Here is a 17,405-nt window from a genome sequence, read left to right on the forward strand (position 1 = left end):
GTCTTGATGAAAAGTCGCTTTAGCAGTGAAAAGTCTTGTTGCCATTGACAGCGGTCTGTTATAGACCAACCCGTCCGTTATCGAAAAATAACAGACGTCCGAACGTTGGGGAGCCCCGTTGAAATGAATGGAGCATTCGACAGATGACGTCACAACCATATAATAAGCTGGAATAATCTGTGTCTGTGACTTGTTTAATTGGAAACCAGTCAGATTGTACCTTCAGGCTTAGATGGCAGAATTCTCCCAATTCTCTCCTCTTAATTTTAATATGATATCATCGGAATGTTTAGAGAGGACAGCGGTGAGTCATCAAGGGCCTGCAGGTGGCATCACACAAGAGCAGGTGAACGCGACAACAACACAAGGAAAAGGTGAATGGAGCAGCCGTAGCAACAGCAGAAATGTCTTGGTGTAACTTTCATCTGCTTTATACTGTGTATGGGAAGTGACAGAGAGGCAAGACATGGCAACCTCTCCAGAGGGCTCACAAAGGTCCACAGTCTGAACTGAATCTGACCCCATTCAAGACAGCCTGTTGGATCACAAGTACACACTCACACACACACACAAACGCTCATGCACACGCACACACACACGCACACGCACACACACACACACACACACACACACACACACACACACACACACACACATGGACTTTCATAACATCTCTCTCTCTCTCTCTCTCTCTCTCTCTCTCTCTCTCTCTCTCTCTCTCTCTCTCTCTCTCTCTCTCTCTCTCTCTCTCTCTCTCTCTCTCTCTCTCTCTCTCTCTCTCTCTCTCTCTCTAACACACACATTTTGGATGGAATGCACATCGACAAACACACAAAACACCTGGCCTGAGGGACTGGCAGGCACAGGGACAGACACAGGGACACTGAGGAGGTGCCCTTGAATGTGGGGCAGCTGATGGCTGTGCTGTGCTGTGCTGTGTGGGCGTCATGGATACCCGAGAGGGATCCAGTCAGTAAAGGGCACATTCCCTGTTGCAATGGTGTCTTGGAAATTACCATAGCGTGGACTAGCTATGCAATGAAATGAGACGGATACACATAGTAAAAATGCTGCGATTTCAACACTTAGAGAGTTCTCGAGACCCAAATACAAGCTGTAACATGTTAAATGTTGTTGACTCTTAGCTTAAGTTAAAAAAAAGAAGTATTATATTTTTTTTTACTGCGTATGCCTCTGTACGACTATGCTTTGCATGTCAAAGGTGATAAGATACATGTTTTTTTCAGAATGAGTCACATAATGTAGGATACATTTTTTGGTGATGTTCATACATTTCTTTTTTTTTTTTTAAGTATATTTTTAGGGGCTTTTATGCCTTTATTTGATAGGACAGTCTGAGATGGTGACAGGAAGCGAGTGGGACAGAGAGACAGGGTGGGATCCCCGGCCGGACTCGAACCGGGGTCCCCGTGGGCATGCAAGCCCAAATGTGGGGGGCTTAGCACGCTGTGCCACAGCGCCCCCCCCCCCCTCCCCAGGTAACGTTCATACATTTCTAGAACATATTTTTTTAAAGATAGGATATACTGTATGAGAACAAGTGTTGATGCCTTGAGTTTGGACGACATTCAATTAGAGGCATACTGCTCACATACACTGCCAGGGAAAACCAAAGATACAAAAAGTCACAAAAACATGAAAGTAGGCATATAGACACACACTGGTACGCACTCTCTCAGACTCGCGCACAGAAGGAACTTATGTATATTTTATTACTGACTGGTGAAAAGCTGGATGCTAACTGTGATTGTTGCTTTAATCTGTTTAATTATTTAAAAGTCACATTCCCTTTTCTGCACTACATTTTTTAAAGTGGCTGTTGTTTTGGGCAGTTTTAAGAACTCAATTGTGTAACTGTTTCTTCGTATCAATGATGACACTACAGAAATGTGTTTGGTCAGACTGTTAACATTGTTCATGGTGACATTTTCAAATACACCTCTGGACAACATCATTCTGAGCGAACAACGCTCAAAAGTCCATATTCAGAACGAGCTCTGGTTTGTGTTGAGGTCTGTTGTTGAAGTAAAGTTTCTCAAAGACTTTGATTGATGCCAAACCATTTAAAGGGGGACTGCCTTTGTACTGATAGCCCCATAACACCTGGCGTTCCACCAGTGGATCTTATATGCGTTATACATGCAGTTATTGAAAAGTGAACTATAATTTGTACATGACTATGACATAATACAGAGACTTTAGTAATGCACTGCAACTTGGTCATGGACAGTTGAGTAAAGGCAAATGTATAATGCCATGTCTTACACACACACACACACACACACACACACACACACACACACACACACACACACACACACACACACACACACACACACACACACACACACACACACACACACACACACACACACACACACACACACACACACACACACACACACACACACTAGGACTGGGCGGTTAATCGAGTTTTACGGTTTCTCGAGAAGTTTTATGAAATCGATTAGTATTTTGACATATCGAATATATCGAGTTTAGGCTGTAAATGCGTAAGATTTCGCCACTCTGATTTCCCTTCTGTGCTGTGGAGCGGTCCGCCCCGCCTCCTCCTTGCGTGTGTTTCCCCCCAACAGCGAGCTCTCAGCAACAGGGAGAGCTGGCTCTCCCCTCCCCCTGCTCCTCCTCCCCCTCCCATTGCGTGTAGCGGCGTGTGTTTGTGTTGATAAACTCTTTCAACATGGCGGCGCCCACAGAAGAAGCCGAAACAGCAGAATTTGTTCCAAAGAAAAGGACGAACGGCTCAATAATATGGCGTTATTTCGGATTTAGAGCCTCTGATGAGGAGCATCTCTACAAGAGGCTTTGTGCTTTGGTCCGTCCGTCCGTGACGCTTTTTGTCAGACATCTTTGTCCCATACAACCAGAGTGGGGTAAACCGGCTGTGCTAACACAGCCGTGATGCGTTTCCCAATCATTGGAAACCGCTTCGAAATGATAATAAACAACTAAAATATGATTTAAGTGTTTCTAGAAAGTTACCGCTGTTTTTATAAGTGCATACAGTGACACTAATAAGCGTTTATTACTGCCGTTTTCTCTGTTTATCACCGCTGCATACTGACGAGGCACCCCTCGCTTCACAAATAGTGCCGTCTAGGAACAAAGACCGGTTTATTTTCGTTCCGCCTGGAAGCGGTCCGGAGCAATGGGCCTGACTCCTGTCTGACTCTAGCCTGGGAACTCCCATACTGCCTTTAGTTCTACACAATCGTTTGTGATTAGGTCTGGTGTTAACCAGGCAAGTCTGACTCTAGTCTAGCCTTTGATCTCACATGGTTTAAGCATTTTGATGCTTTGTTATATTTTTTATTTTTGTACATATTATCTTCCTTAAAATAACAAACAGAACAAAAAATGACATTGTAATTTCAACATTGAACATCTTTTGGCTAGATAGCCACCAAGCTTTTTTAAAAAAAGGGTTTTTTCCCCCTTGCATAGATATCGAGATATATATCGTATATCGAGATATAGCAGACACTAATCGAGATTATTGTTTTTCTCAATATCGCCCAGCCCTAACACACACACACACACACACACACACACACACACACACACACACACACACACACACACACACACACACACACACACACACACACACACACACACACACAGAGAGAGACTACACGTTACACGATTCCTGGGATCCACACACACACACACACACACGCGTGCGCGCGCACACACAAAAACATACTGTACACGCTGCACAATTCCTGTGGAGTAGTCAGACAGAACCTTCTTTTTTATTTCCATGCACTGTTACACAGATCATCGTCATATTTGTTCCTGTGCCACTGCGTCGCCAAGGAAAATGAGGGAAAAAAGACGAAAAGCAGCGCAATTGTGCCTTATATAACAGCGTGTCTGCCATTCCAGAAGAGGGGATTTTTTAGTAGAGAGAGATAGGGAGAGAAAGAAAGAGGGAGAGAGAGAGAGAGAGAGAGAGAGAGAGAGAGAGAGAGAGAGAGAGAGAGAGAGAGAGAGAGAGAGAGATGGAGACACCGTGAGAGGGAAGGGGAGAGATTGAGACTCAAAGAGAGAGAGAAAGAAAGAAAGAAAGAAAGAAAGAAAGAAAGAAAGAAAGAAAGAAAGAAAGAAAGAAAGAAAGAAAGACAGTAAAAAAAACCGAGTCTTACAAAATGGAGGGAAATTGCCCATCCTGCCATTTGACATGAGCGAGTGTGGCGTCCCGCGGAGTGAGGAGCTCAAAGTGGGTCAAAGGCATTGACCTATCTAACGCAATCAGCATGCGTATGTACACGTACCGCTGCTACACGCCCGCTACATGCCCGCTATAGCCAGCCAAGCCAAGCCAAGCCATGTCCCGGATGAAAGAGAGAGAAGGGGGGAATAAAGTGAGAGAGTAAGGGAGGTATGGAAAGAGAAAGAGAAAGAAAGAGAGAGTGAGACAGACAGAGTGTGTGTGTGTGAGTGAGAGAGAGAGAGAGAGAGAGAGAGAGAGAGAGAGAGAGAGAGAGAGAGAGAGAGAGAAAGAGAGAGAGAGAGAGAGAGAGAGAGAGTGTGTGTGAGAGAGGAAGAGAGAGAGAGAGAAATAGAGATAGAGAGAGAGAGAGAGAGAGAGAGAGAGAGAGAGAGAGAGAGAGAGAGAGAGAGAGAGAGAGAGAGAGAGAGAGAGAGAGAGAGAATGAAACCAAGTGAGAAAGAAAGAAACAGAAAGTGATGGAGGGAGTGTGTATTGGGAGAGAAGGAAACGCGAGAAAAGAACAGTGGCAGAGCAAGTGAGTGAAGAAAGGAGACAAGTTCAATGTTTACACACATCATAGCGCCCCATAGTTCCAATTGTATGAATTGAACTCTGCCTATTTCTGCTGCCAGAGCTTCAAGTCTATAATGTTTAATGAGTGGAAAATGTTCTGTTGGGAGTCACACAGCATGAGGAAGAATAGGAGGTGGCGTGTTGCGTGTTACGTGTTTGTGGCGGCCAAGTTATTACACTTCATGGAAATATTTCCTGAAGAAATCCCCCCACAAATGTTAATACGTTTATTGTACATCTGAATGGGTTTATAGGTTGAAATCAGATTTTTTGTGGAGGGCCAAAGAGGTTCTGTGTCTAGCAAAAACAATAACAGCAAAATCACCAGGATTAAATTATGTGTTGTTCTCAGTTGGTGTTCTGAGGACACCAACATGAAAAATATATATAACTGGACTCAGACAGAGATTTTGAAAAACAGATTTAGAAGATTTCTCTCAAATAGCTTCCTGTCTTCCTTTGGTGCATTTTTTAAAAATGTCCTCTTCCTCTGTCCATCTGTCTATCTCTCCCTCTCTTTCACTTTCTCTCTCTCTCTGTCTAACTCCCACCTGTCCCTTTTGTCAAATTAGTTTCAGGTGATTTCCTCATCCTCTTATCTCTGTCCAGCGGTACACAGTAAAACAGTGTCAATTTAACACTTAAAGTATCGATTGAACATCTTCTAGAGTGTATTTCGTCCTATAGTACTCTCTAAGTGTTGAAGTAACACTGCATTTTTTACTGATTAGAGGTGGTGACACACACACCTCACGTGTTTGGCTGCTAACCGTATTAATGGGAGCATCTCTGAGGTCTGACTCCTATAATCTGTATGGATTATGGCTGGTGGCAGTTAGTTGCTTTTTTTCCTAAAATCTCGCCACTGCATGTCGTTTGGGAGCAGGGCCGTAACCAGACATTTTCAAATATCGAGGTCAAGTACTGCGTGCTGTACTGCATACTGTACATTTAGAATGCGTCAAACTCTTCAGTCAAACTCTTACTTTTATTTTCATTAATCACTGCCTTGAGGATAAATGGGGGTCGTGTATACAGACTGAATTTATCATTGTTCATCATATGATTGATCATAAAAACTGTAGATCAATTTCACATTGCTGAAAAAAATTCAGAGGACATGACCTCTGTGTCCTCAATGGTAGTTACGGCCATGTTTGGGAGCCTGTGAACCGTGAGCTGTGACCTTACGCAGACATAGTTCAATCCCGGGTGAAATGTTTTGACCCATATTCAGGATTTTTTTTGCCCTACTTATTATTATTATTATTTTGTCATGTTGGTGGGCATGATCGGGGCCGCTGACAGCTTTGCCTGGGCCAGGCATGAAGTCATCTGAAAGGGCCCCCCCGTCCCCATCCAATAGTAATGAGGACCCGATTCTGGGCCCCCTCTATCCCTGGGCCTGGGACAACTGACACCGTTTATCCCACACTGTCAGTTTCTCTGGGCATGACGACGGATGTCTTTGTTCTGAGAGAGAGAGGACCAACACAATGCCAGAGATTAACATTATCCTTTTGGCCGATTGAATGTTGAAGGAGCCCTTTCCATTATTCTAATCCTTCTAAATTCTAAAATGACAATGACTGTTGTTCTCCCAAGGTTATTCAGTCAACTGCCAATGTGTGTTGAACTCGACCATATGCACAGTGTTAGCTCAACACTTTGAGAGTTAGTTGGGGTCAAATATACTCTGGTGTTTCTCAAAGATGGCTCTACAGACCCACAAGGGGGCATTGGGGAGCCCAAAAGGGGGGGGGGGCGTTAAGACAGATACAGCTGAGAGGGTGCTGAGCTTAGTTGCCATTGGGGGGCATTAGTCTATTTTATTTTTCATACTAGGGGGGGGGTATGAGGAGGGTCAAGAGGGCGTTGGGAGGCTTACAATGAGGTCGGGGGGCTCGTTTATTCAAAGACGGTTGAGAACCACTGCTCTAGATGTTAAAATCAACTTTGCATTTTTGACTAGTCTGGGTGTAAGTTTTTGCAACGTGTATGTCCCCTTGTCTGCTAGTTGGTGTGGGGTGTTTCAAACCCTCACGTTAAGTCTCTAACTCTCTAAGCACAGCTGTAATTGCTGCTTGGGGATGTCGTTTCCTCCATATTAGTGTCTAATATTTGGTCGCGGCCTCCTCCACCCACACCATCCACATCTCCCAGCCCAGCTCTCCATTTTGTTTCTGCCACGACGCCCCCCCCCACCTGTCTCTCCCTTCCTCCCTCCATGCCAGCGCTTTCTGACTGCTGCTATAATCCCGCCTGTCCGCTGGGTCCGTGACCAATCAGACGCGGCTCTTAAGTGTGACTGTGACTCTCAGTGGCTCGCGGTCGGGCGCTGGCGGCTCGCGGGGGACCGTCCGTCACGGCCTAACAGGATTGGGCCGATGATGAGAGGCCGAGGCGAGTGGGGGATGATTAGACGAGGCCTAATCTGGCAGATCTAACGCTTTCCCCCCACCCCCCCCCCCCCCACACACCACCTCCCTCCCTCCCTGCCTCCATGCCTCTCTTCTTCACTCCCTTCCTCTTCCCCTGAACACCCCACAACAAGCACTGTCAAACACGCACTGTCACGAACGCACACACGAACACACACACGAACGCACACACACATACACACACACACACACACACACACACACATGCTAACCAAACCCTCCATTCACCACCACTGAAGCCAGGGCCACTGACTATGTTGCCGGGCCAGAGACAAAAATCATCTGAAAGGGCCCCCCTCTCATAGCCTGGTCCTGACCATCCCATAATACTACCATTTCATTTCATATTTATGGTCTGGCATTTGTTTGCTCTGAAGCGATTGTAGGAAGCAGGAAGTTTGCACTCAGTTATGGTTTGAAATTATTGGACACCTCTCACCCAATCGCTGGCAGTTACTCAACAACAACATAGCGGAGACCAATGGCTCTGGCCCTTTCGCCCCCACGTGGGGGGCGTATTCGATTATTGGCTGTTTTCTGGGGGGGGGCGTTGCGATCAATATTCTACTGCTCCAGGCACTCCACAGAGAAGCACGGCCAGACTACAGTCGAGGAGCCAATCCTTTGGCGGAAGTACGTAGGATGGCTCGCGAGGCTACCCCCTCTGATAGCCTGGGCGAATAGCCGACTGTTGACCCCGTCAAACAGTTTGGCAAAAGCCATGAGGAATCCGTCTCTATGGACGATGGGAGATGGTCTCTATCATTTAAATTAATTGAAGTTCCAAACTCAAATTAAAACCCATATTGTGCTTTATTAGCATGTCTGTTACATTATAGCGTCGCAAAAGCATACAAATAACAAAACGAAAGTGTGAATAAAGTTACCTTAACCAATCAGTAACAGAGCTCGCGGGTGAGTTTTACGTCACCACTCTCAACTGTTTGCTGATTGGCTAAACACTGAGAGAACCGAGCTTGAGGCTTTTGCCAGACGATGTGCGGAGCCGTAATCTTTGGGTGGAGTACATGGATGGCGTTGCCAGGCTACCCCTCTCAATACATGTGGTCCGAATTTCGGGCTCGGGACAACTGTCCCATTTGATCCCCAACCCACACCCCACCCCCCCCACGCCCTGCGTCGGCAACCTGACTGAAGCATCCCTCCTCCACAGCAATGCAATGTCAGATCTATCAGTCCCCTCCACCCTCCCTTCCTCCCCTCCCTGTTCGCACAACGTAGACACTGTCAAAACACCAGCAGCCCCGCTAGCCTCACCCTCCAGCCACCCCCACTGCTGCATCCCCCCTCACCACTGCCCCTTCCTCTTCCCCTGCCCTACCAGCACAGAAAGTGTCAACCCCACCACGCACTCACTCACACACACACACACAGACACAGACAGGCACGCACGCACGTACGCACGCACGCACGCACACACAGACTAACCTAACAACCTCCCATCCACTGCTGTAGCATCCCCTCCTAACACTATGCACTGGCAGATCTATACTGTACCTCCCATCCCCCTCCCTCTCTTCTCTTGCCCACCCAATACTGACACTGTCAACCCCCCCGCCACCCAACACTTCCCACCCCCACCTCCCCTCTTCCTCTCACCCCCCACCCCTCCCTTTGCTGTAGCATCTCTCCCCAGCGTTGCGATGACCTCAATATGGTCAAATTATGAGCCGAATAATGCTGTGGGAATGCTCACTGTCAACTCCACTTACTTGGGACGGGATCATCATGGCCTATTTGAAACAGTGGAACGGCACAGTTTCTATTGCCTAACTCAGGCCACTCATCAGGCCCTCTGCACTTTTTCACAGGTTTATGTATGCACACAATTTGGGTTTGTGACACACACACACACACACGCACACACACGCACGCATGCACGCACGCACACACACACACACACACACACACACACTATAACATCTGTAGCCAGTGCTATTCATGCATCTGTGCAGGAAATGAAACATCATCTTATGACACGGAAACAGAAAACAAACAACAAAAGAGTGACTAAAAGTTGAGCGAATTTCTTGTCAAGAATGCAAGAATGCCAAGAACGATGGCACTGGAGCAGGCCTGGGCTGGACCATCAGTCTGAAGAGGAGTGTGAGTGTGAGTGTGTGAGTGTGAGTGTGTGAGTGTGCCATCATTCATGTCCTCTGTAACCTGAAACAGATGGACAACTATCCAGTGCCCATCAACACACAGACCGGCATGTAGACACACCCTTGACACACTGACACCCAGAGAGAGAGAGGGGGGGCGGGCAGAGAGAGAGAGAGAGAGAGAGAGAGAGAGAGAGAGAGAGAGACAGAGACAGAGACAGAGACAGAGACAGATATCTTTCTGTCAGACACACTCAGGCACATGCTAAATAGCTCAAATGTCTCGCGCGATGGCAGTGATTTATACCACACACTTCTAAACTGATCTCATTGCTGTTTCTTTGTAAAGCAGAGAGAGAGAGGGAAAGAAAGAAAGAAAGAAAGAAAGAAAGAAAGAAAGAAAGAAAGAAAGAAAGAAAGAAAGAAAGAAAGAAAGAAAGAAAGAGATGTCAGTAACACTTTCTATGAAGCCCATATCTATAGCGCATTATGAACGCATTTATAACAGCTTATAATGCGCATCATAATTAATCATAGTGCATCATGACAGTTATAATGTATTACAAGCCTCTTCACTGCCCATAGTTTATAACCATCCACAATCACTTAAAACACCCCAAGATGTATAATACATGTTAAGCTAAATTTATAGTTATTCATGACTGTTGATATACTCCATCATGAAGCATTATGAGTGTAGTTGTAATGCACTATGACTATGATGCACATTATAAGTTGTTATAAATGTGTTCATAATGCGCTATAGATATGGGCTTCATAGAAAGTGTTACCGAGATGTCTTTATATCGGATACCCCGTACTTCAGAGAGAGAGAGAGAGAGAGAGAGAGAGAGAGAGAGTAACACAGAGAGATCTGTCTCTGTGTCAGACATATTCAAGACGCTAACTCTAAATGGCTTTGACAAGTGTCTTGCACCACATACAGCGCTGATCCTTCCCATAGGCCTACAGTACACGGCGCTGATCGCATTGCAGTGCTGTAGCTTTGCAAGCTAAAGCCGCCTTAATGAACTCTGACACCTGTAGCCACACTTCAGATCAGCTCATGACAGCAACGAGCGTTCGTGCCCAACGTATAATGGGCACGAACAGGTCAGTTGTCCAAGGCCCAGGGAAAGAAGGGGCCCAGAAATCGGGTCTCCATTACGTTACGAACATGGAGAGGGGGTAGCCTGGGAACTCCTGTACGGCCTTTAGCTCTACACCAGGGGTGGCAAACTCAAATTGACTGAAGGCCAAAATCAAAATCTGGAACGAAGTAGCGGGCCGAACTCAACAATTGCTTTTAGAAATGGACTAAAATTGTGCATGCATGCACTTCATACTCATAGTTAAATTTCACCTACACTCTTTCCCATCATATTAGTCAGTTCAAATGTGTCTGCACATCCTGTGATACAGCAAAATTCATGTTCAAGTTGTGTTACTCTATACATTAATGGTGTATGTGGACCAACTGTATACACATTTGAAATGATCTCACGGGCTGAAAAAAATGGCTCAGAGTTTGACATCCCTGCTCTACACAATTTTTCGATCTGAAAGACAATCTCACTTGTGATTAGTTCAGGTGGTAACCAGGCAAGAGAGGGGGGAGGGCTTTCACTTGATTTTGTCCTGGGGCCACTGACAGGGGCAGCGCAAATACTACTGGTGTCAACAATGATCGATTCGGCGATCCGAATCGATCCGGGGCATGGACGATCCAGATCCAGATCCGGCAAGTTCCAGAATCAATCCGGCAATTTTTTTAAGTTTCAATTACTTCCATGGATATTTCGGGAGCAAATGAATGTGAAATTAAATAGAAACACTTCAAAACATTGCAAGACTGATACAGACTGATACAGAAAACAGCCAATAAATTGTTGCTCAGTATCTGACTACTTGTATTTCCTCATCATGGCTGAACATTTGCTTTGCGTTCAGTAGAAATGTAATGCATTGCAATGCATTGTAGAATTGAATCGAATCGGATTGGATCTAATAGAATCGAATCGAATCGGATCTACTACCTCCCGAATCGTGATCGAATCGGATCGTGAGGGCAGTGCCGATCCACACCACTAGCAAATACCATAGGTCAGTTGTCTCTGGCCCAGGGAGAGGACACACACACACACGCATACACGCACGCACGCACACCACACGCACGCACCCAACCCCTCAACCAGCCGGAACGGGTCGAGTACTGATTTAAAATGTGATGCTTTCCTGAAAAGCTTTCATCCATCAAGCTTTCTTCGCCAGATTGTACATCTCAATTGAGAAAAAGAAAACAATAAACCAAGAAGGAAATGGTTTCCTGAGAGATCTGGCATACTGTATGTCTGCTACACAGCTGTTAAGTTTTCCGACATACATGAGAGTTGACGTCGTCAAACATCGTTGTTAAATACACGCGACTGTTATTTATTCTAGCTCGGGTAATGGCTGTTGCTGGGTGGAGAATAGTGTCGTCATGTGTTACTTGTTATAATTAAGTCATTTGTTACAAGACAACATAGTTGACTGACATGTGTTATACATAGTATACCTAACAGCTAAGCTATTTTAGTTGTGTGCAGTCGTATAGACTATCTGAGCAAGGGTGTGAGGGAGGGAGAGATTATGTGTTGCCTGTCAGTCATACACCTTGTTGTGTTATTGATATGTAAATTTAATCCTTGTTTTGAGCTGTTTTGAGCAGCTTTTTTACCTTTATTTTGACAGGAAAGGAGAGAATTGGACAGGAAGTTGGGAGATAGGTGGTCTGGTAAAGGACCCAGACTGGACTTGAACCTGGGTCTCAATGGGCATATTAATCACATACTATATGGTACAGGTGTATTGGTGCACTGCGACATAGAACCCCCTGAGCACCTCCGGAGTTATTTTAAACCGGGGCTAATTTTGTCTTTCTGAATTTGTCAAGTCCAAACGCAAACATGCTGACATGCTGTTTAAGTGTTTTCCAGTTCCAAGTCAGAGTAGGTGGGAAATTGCATCGTAATGTGATGCCATATACCTTATGTGTTTCGTATCAGTTTTCCACTACAGTAGTTAGGGCAGGCTCTTTCAGGATTTCAGGATCTTACAAAGCCCTATCAGTTAAATCAGTCTTTTGACCGAAAGCTGTAAGTGTGCAGACATTTTTCTTTCAATTTTTACTGTTTTATAATTTTGGTCTGCATTTTCACTAGAGATTTTTCGTGCTGTTAGTCACTCTGCCAACCAGCGTCTCTGTATGTTCATTAATCCTGAGTAGATAGCACTGATGCTAATCTGTAAAATTGGCAGCAGTACACGCTGTGTAAGGCTCTGCCCAGAGAGAAAACAATAAACATCATTAAAGTCATTAAAGCTGTTTTAGAGAGCGAATTTCAAGCTTCGGTGAGTTTGCCTGCAGCTAACTGGTAAATAATTGCATATAAAGTTAATGAACTTAGTTTGTAAAGACATGATGGGGAAGTATGAATATAAATATATAAAAACACATTTTAAGGTTATTCATTTGCTCTTGGCATGCTTGGACTGTAGTTTCTCAGAATCTTCTGCACCAAGTTCTTTTTTTTATATCTTAACAATCCGGAAAAGAAATTATATCATCATATTACTGTGATGTTAAAGTAAGATTAAGACAGAAATTGAACACTCAAAGATAAAAACTTTTTTTCCCAATAAAAACGTCGTGGACACAGTTTGTTATCATGTAGTTACCCAGCAGGCTTAAATTTACCATAGCAAGAAATTTCCTGCTAGCGAGGTATTTTTAGACCAGGATTTTGGGGTTTAAATCCTTTGAAGAGGACAGGATGCTCATAGTCATGTTCTAAATATAATCACGGATGAGTGATTGCAATTTACCCAGCAGATGGCAATTTTCACAGCAGCATCACCTGGGCAGTAAGAGCACTGCGTACGAATACTCAAAAATGGAATTTGAAGGTGGTCTATTTGTGTGTGCATGTTTGTGTGTGTGTGTGTGTGTGTGTGTGTGTGTGTGTGTGTGTGTGTGTGTGTGTGTGTGTGTGTGTGTGTGTGTGTGTGTGTGTGTGTGTGTGTGTGTGTGTGTGTGTGTGCGCGCGCATGGGTGAAATTAAGAGGGCCTTAAGAGGGCCCAAACGCACTTACAGGGGCCCTTAAGGGGCCCAAAATTCTAATCTTTCATAGGGCCCAACATTTCTGGTGGCGCCCCTGTGTGTGCGTGTGCGCATTCGTCTGTTTGTGTGTGTGTGTTTGTGTGTGTGTGTGTGAGTGTGCGCGCACATGTGTGTGTGTGTGCGTGCGCGTGCGTCTGTGTCTGTGTGTGTGTGCAGGCTTGTGTGCGCACATACAGTCTGTTCACATGTGAGAGAGTGTATGTGCACAAGTGTCGCGTCCCTCTGTGCTTGTGTGCATGTATGGGAGAGTTACAAAAGAGGAAACTTGCTTTCAAAGCCCACGCTGGGTCATGACAAAAGGAGCCGGTTCCCACAGGCTCCCCTAAGGCCTACACTTACATATTTCCCCAGGACCTGTTCGTGCTCCCACCCATGGGTATTTTAGGCAGACGGACCGTAGCAGCAGCAGCAGCAGCAGCAGCCTTCCCTGTCATTTCATTCAAAAACATTGTACGCTATAAATAATACAACATATTCCCCCTTGTTCCTGCCCACGTTCTCTCTATGTGTCACACACATGCACACAGTCAGAAGCACAAGTCCACACAGCCAGATGCGTGTGTACGAATCTTACCACAAACAGATAGCATAAATCTGTTCATATGGATGCTACGTATAGTAATAATTCAAGATTGCTGCATTTTCTCTGTGTAAGGGACTGGCGTGCATGCCTAGTGTAGCAAAGAGTCGCACTGTCAGATACAAAACCGCCCTCTAGGGGCAGCAATGCGCTCCACCAGGAGAAGTTCTGCAACTTACTTCATAGTGAAGGAAATGATATGCAGGGCAGCGTTTTGAGTAGTGTTGCTGGCCAAAAACATGATTGGCTCTCAAAGTTCCAGGTTAAACTATTTCAGAAGTTGTCTGCTTTGCTGATTCAAGTTGTGCTGATGAAAATGTTGAAAACGATTGTAAACCGTTCAAACAACATCATAGCCCAGAAACATTGCTTGAAAAGCTGGTCTGTTTCATCACCTTAAATAATCAAATGTAGCCTACAGACCTTACACTCACTCCTGTGCCACTCAAGAAAGCTGATGGGTGTGTGTGTGTGTGTGTGTGTGTGTGTGTGTGTGTGTGTGTGTGTGTGTGTGTGTGTGTGTGTGTGTGTGTGTGTGTGTGTGTGTGTGAGTTATCCCGGGCCAGGGACATTGGGACCCCATAATTGGGTTCTCAGTTCATTAAATGTTTTTTGGTGGGGGGCCCTTTAAGATGACTTTGTCCCTGGGGCCGATCAAAGCTATCAGCAGCCCTGGTTGCACTAATTAAATATGAAAAATCACACACTCATGCTGCAGGAGCTGCTGAATAGACAATGGACGGTTCAGTTTTGGGCCAGAGAAAGGGGGAAGAGGAGAGGTGAGGAGTGGAGTGGCGTAGCTGTGTTCATCATGCATGGTCAGCTTGATTTTCTCGGCCGCCGTGGCATCTTTTCACCTCCAAAGTGGCCAAAAATCTCTCAACAGATCATTCTTTGTGCCCAGCCTACTGTAGCAAAGGTTGCCGTGGTAACACAACGTGACCACCTATCAGACAGACAGCCGATCAAAGGCTAGCACTCATCAGTGTACAGAAAGAGCTAGTGAGAAAAGAAAAGAGGAGAAGAGAGTGGGAAAGGGAGGGGGGGAAAGGGGTAGAGAGAGGTTTTGACACTCGTCCCATTGGATCGGGTCCAAAGAGGAATGAAGGGGAAAAGCTTGGTCAGTATTAACGCTGTGAAACTTAAATTCTGTAATTAAAGTGAAAGGGGCTTAACTCACAATGAGTTTTTTTCCCCTGCTTCGGTTGAAATGAACTTAGCATGCACCAAGTCACTCTCAGAGCGTGTCGGTTGAGAAAAAAAGTGGAGCATTTTTATGGACTAAAACAGCGCGGGCATAACAAGTCCGAAAGCATTCGAGCATGTGGTTTTATGCTGGCAGTACACCCTGTGTTCTCCATGCTTCACAATGATCGGAATGCCATGATATCTTTTACGGAGGGGTGGTGTCATTTCACAGTTACACTTAAAAAAAGCAACAAAACGTATTTTCCTTGGCGCTCTATTTTGGTGTTTGTTCTACGAAGCACTCCTCGCTCAGACAATAGGAGAAAACTACTCGAAATGCACAACAAACAGTCAGCTGCAGGAAAACGGACACAATGCAGGGAGTCCTGTTGTTGTGTCTCGGACAATGAGCCGCAAATACTCATGTGAAGAAACACACAGAGACATGACAACATGCAGACAGAGGGGAAGTGTGAAAACACGTAGGCATGACAGACAACATGCAGACAGAGGGGAGGTATCCCTGCAGCACTCTGTGTGACTCAAGGCTCTCTGGTGTAGCAATAACATACCCAAAACACACCCAAGGAAGAAAACAACAACAAACAACAACAAAACTAAAAAAAAACCCCAACAAACAAAAACATAAATTACATGAGTAGATTCCAACAGCAATCTGATGTAGGCCTAACCATTTTTTTCAAAGAATCAATAACAACAGCAATTTGGGCTAGGCCTCTGCTGTGGAGGTTACCCTCTTTGATTATGGAACACAGGGGCACGAAGTTTCATTCTACAACCGGAGCTTCTGGACAGATGCCAAGAACCTCTTCTTATTACTACCTCTTGGTTAACCCAGTAGACACCAGCCCCTGTTATAAATTGGCTGTTACTAGAATGGCAATGACCAAGTCATAATGTATTACTAAAGACCCTGTGCACTGTCATAGTGGTGTAGTGTACTATGGTAGTTAAGTTTTTCAGTGACTCTTACAGTGTTCCACTGGTGGAATTGTGCACTGGGATGTATCCAGGGGCTACATAAATCAAACGTTTGCCACTCAACCACCGCTGTAATATACCCCCTTGTGTGATGAACTTCAAGACCTTACTTTATTAATTATACATACAACTGCCTGTGTTTGATTTGATTTGAGTTCATTTAAACTTGAAAAAAGAATCCATTACGTATAATGATATGCAGGGGATTCTTCATATCCAAATCACAGCCCTGCAGCCCCACAGGGCACTCCTGACAACATCTCCCATCAGTCTGCGTTACTGTGCATTTCAACCCATAAATAATAATAATGTGTGCGAGTGTCAAGGCGGCATGGCATTCCACCAGGACAGCTGAGACCCAGAGTGGAGTGATGGATGACACCAGGCAGGCAGTCACCGAGTGTATCTCTATCTGTGGCCGCTCCTGTCACACACACACACACACATGCAGCATTCTGTGAAATTCAAGTGACACGTTACTGACAGCCGTGAATGGCGAGGAGACTCATCAAGCCACTTGTGCCTCGCCTCGCGCCACCTTCGACACACTCTCCACTCGCTTGTCACCCACAAGTCAGCGCTGTCTTGCAACATCAACGACCAAAACACCACAACAAAGGCTCAGACAGTCCAGCTTGTAAACTTCGGCCCGCGTGGCAATTGGATGTATTTTATTGGTGTGCTGTAGCTATGTGATGACTCAATTTCTCTACCACGACTCTCTTATTCTCTCTCTCTCTCTCTCTCCCTCTCTCTCTCTCTCTCTCTCCATGTCTTTTTATTCTTCTCCTCTGCCTTTCTGTTTCTGTCTTTTTCTCGTCTCTGTACTTCTTGTCCCTAGAGTTCTCTCTGCCTCCTATCCATATCCCTAGAGTTCTCTTTCTCTACCTCTCACTCACTCTCTAACAATCTGTTCTGCTTGCAGCAGGAACGAAACAGAAAAAGAAAAAGGAGGGAAAAAAAGAACTCATCAGAATCTCACTAAATAAAACGAGGTCAGCTGCAGCCAAAAAAAGGTCTCTGGAACGGCGACGAAGAGAGGAGAGAGGAGAGGAGAAGAGAAGAGAGGAAAGC

The 17,405-nt window shown here is 45.3% G+C and overlaps 1 protein-coding gene across 2 annotated transcripts in view; it reads right to left on the reverse strand.

The window, feature by feature from the left end:
• The window catches only part of LOC134463989 (E3 ubiquitin-protein ligase Midline-1-like), a 56,629-nt gene that overhangs the window by 36,338 nt on the left and 2,886 nt on the right, over window positions 1-17,405 (reverse strand). The window contains exon 1 of one of the 2 annotated variants that reach the window (XM_063217412.1): window positions 4,191-4,457. The exons of the other annotated variant lie outside the window; for it this stretch is intronic. The gene's annotated coding sequence lies outside the window, so the exon portion shown is untranslated. Of the gene's footprint in view, window positions 1-4,190; window positions 4,458-17,405 lie in introns of those variants that run through there. 2 annotated transcript variants of the gene reach the window in all.

This window comes from Engraulis encrasicolus, chromosome 15 (assembly GCF_034702125.1).
Source record: "Engraulis encrasicolus isolate BLACKSEA-1 chromosome 15, IST_EnEncr_1.0, whole genome shotgun sequence".
NCBI classification, from domain to species: Eukaryota; Metazoa; Chordata; class Actinopteri; order Clupeiformes; family Engraulidae; genus Engraulis; species Engraulis encrasicolus.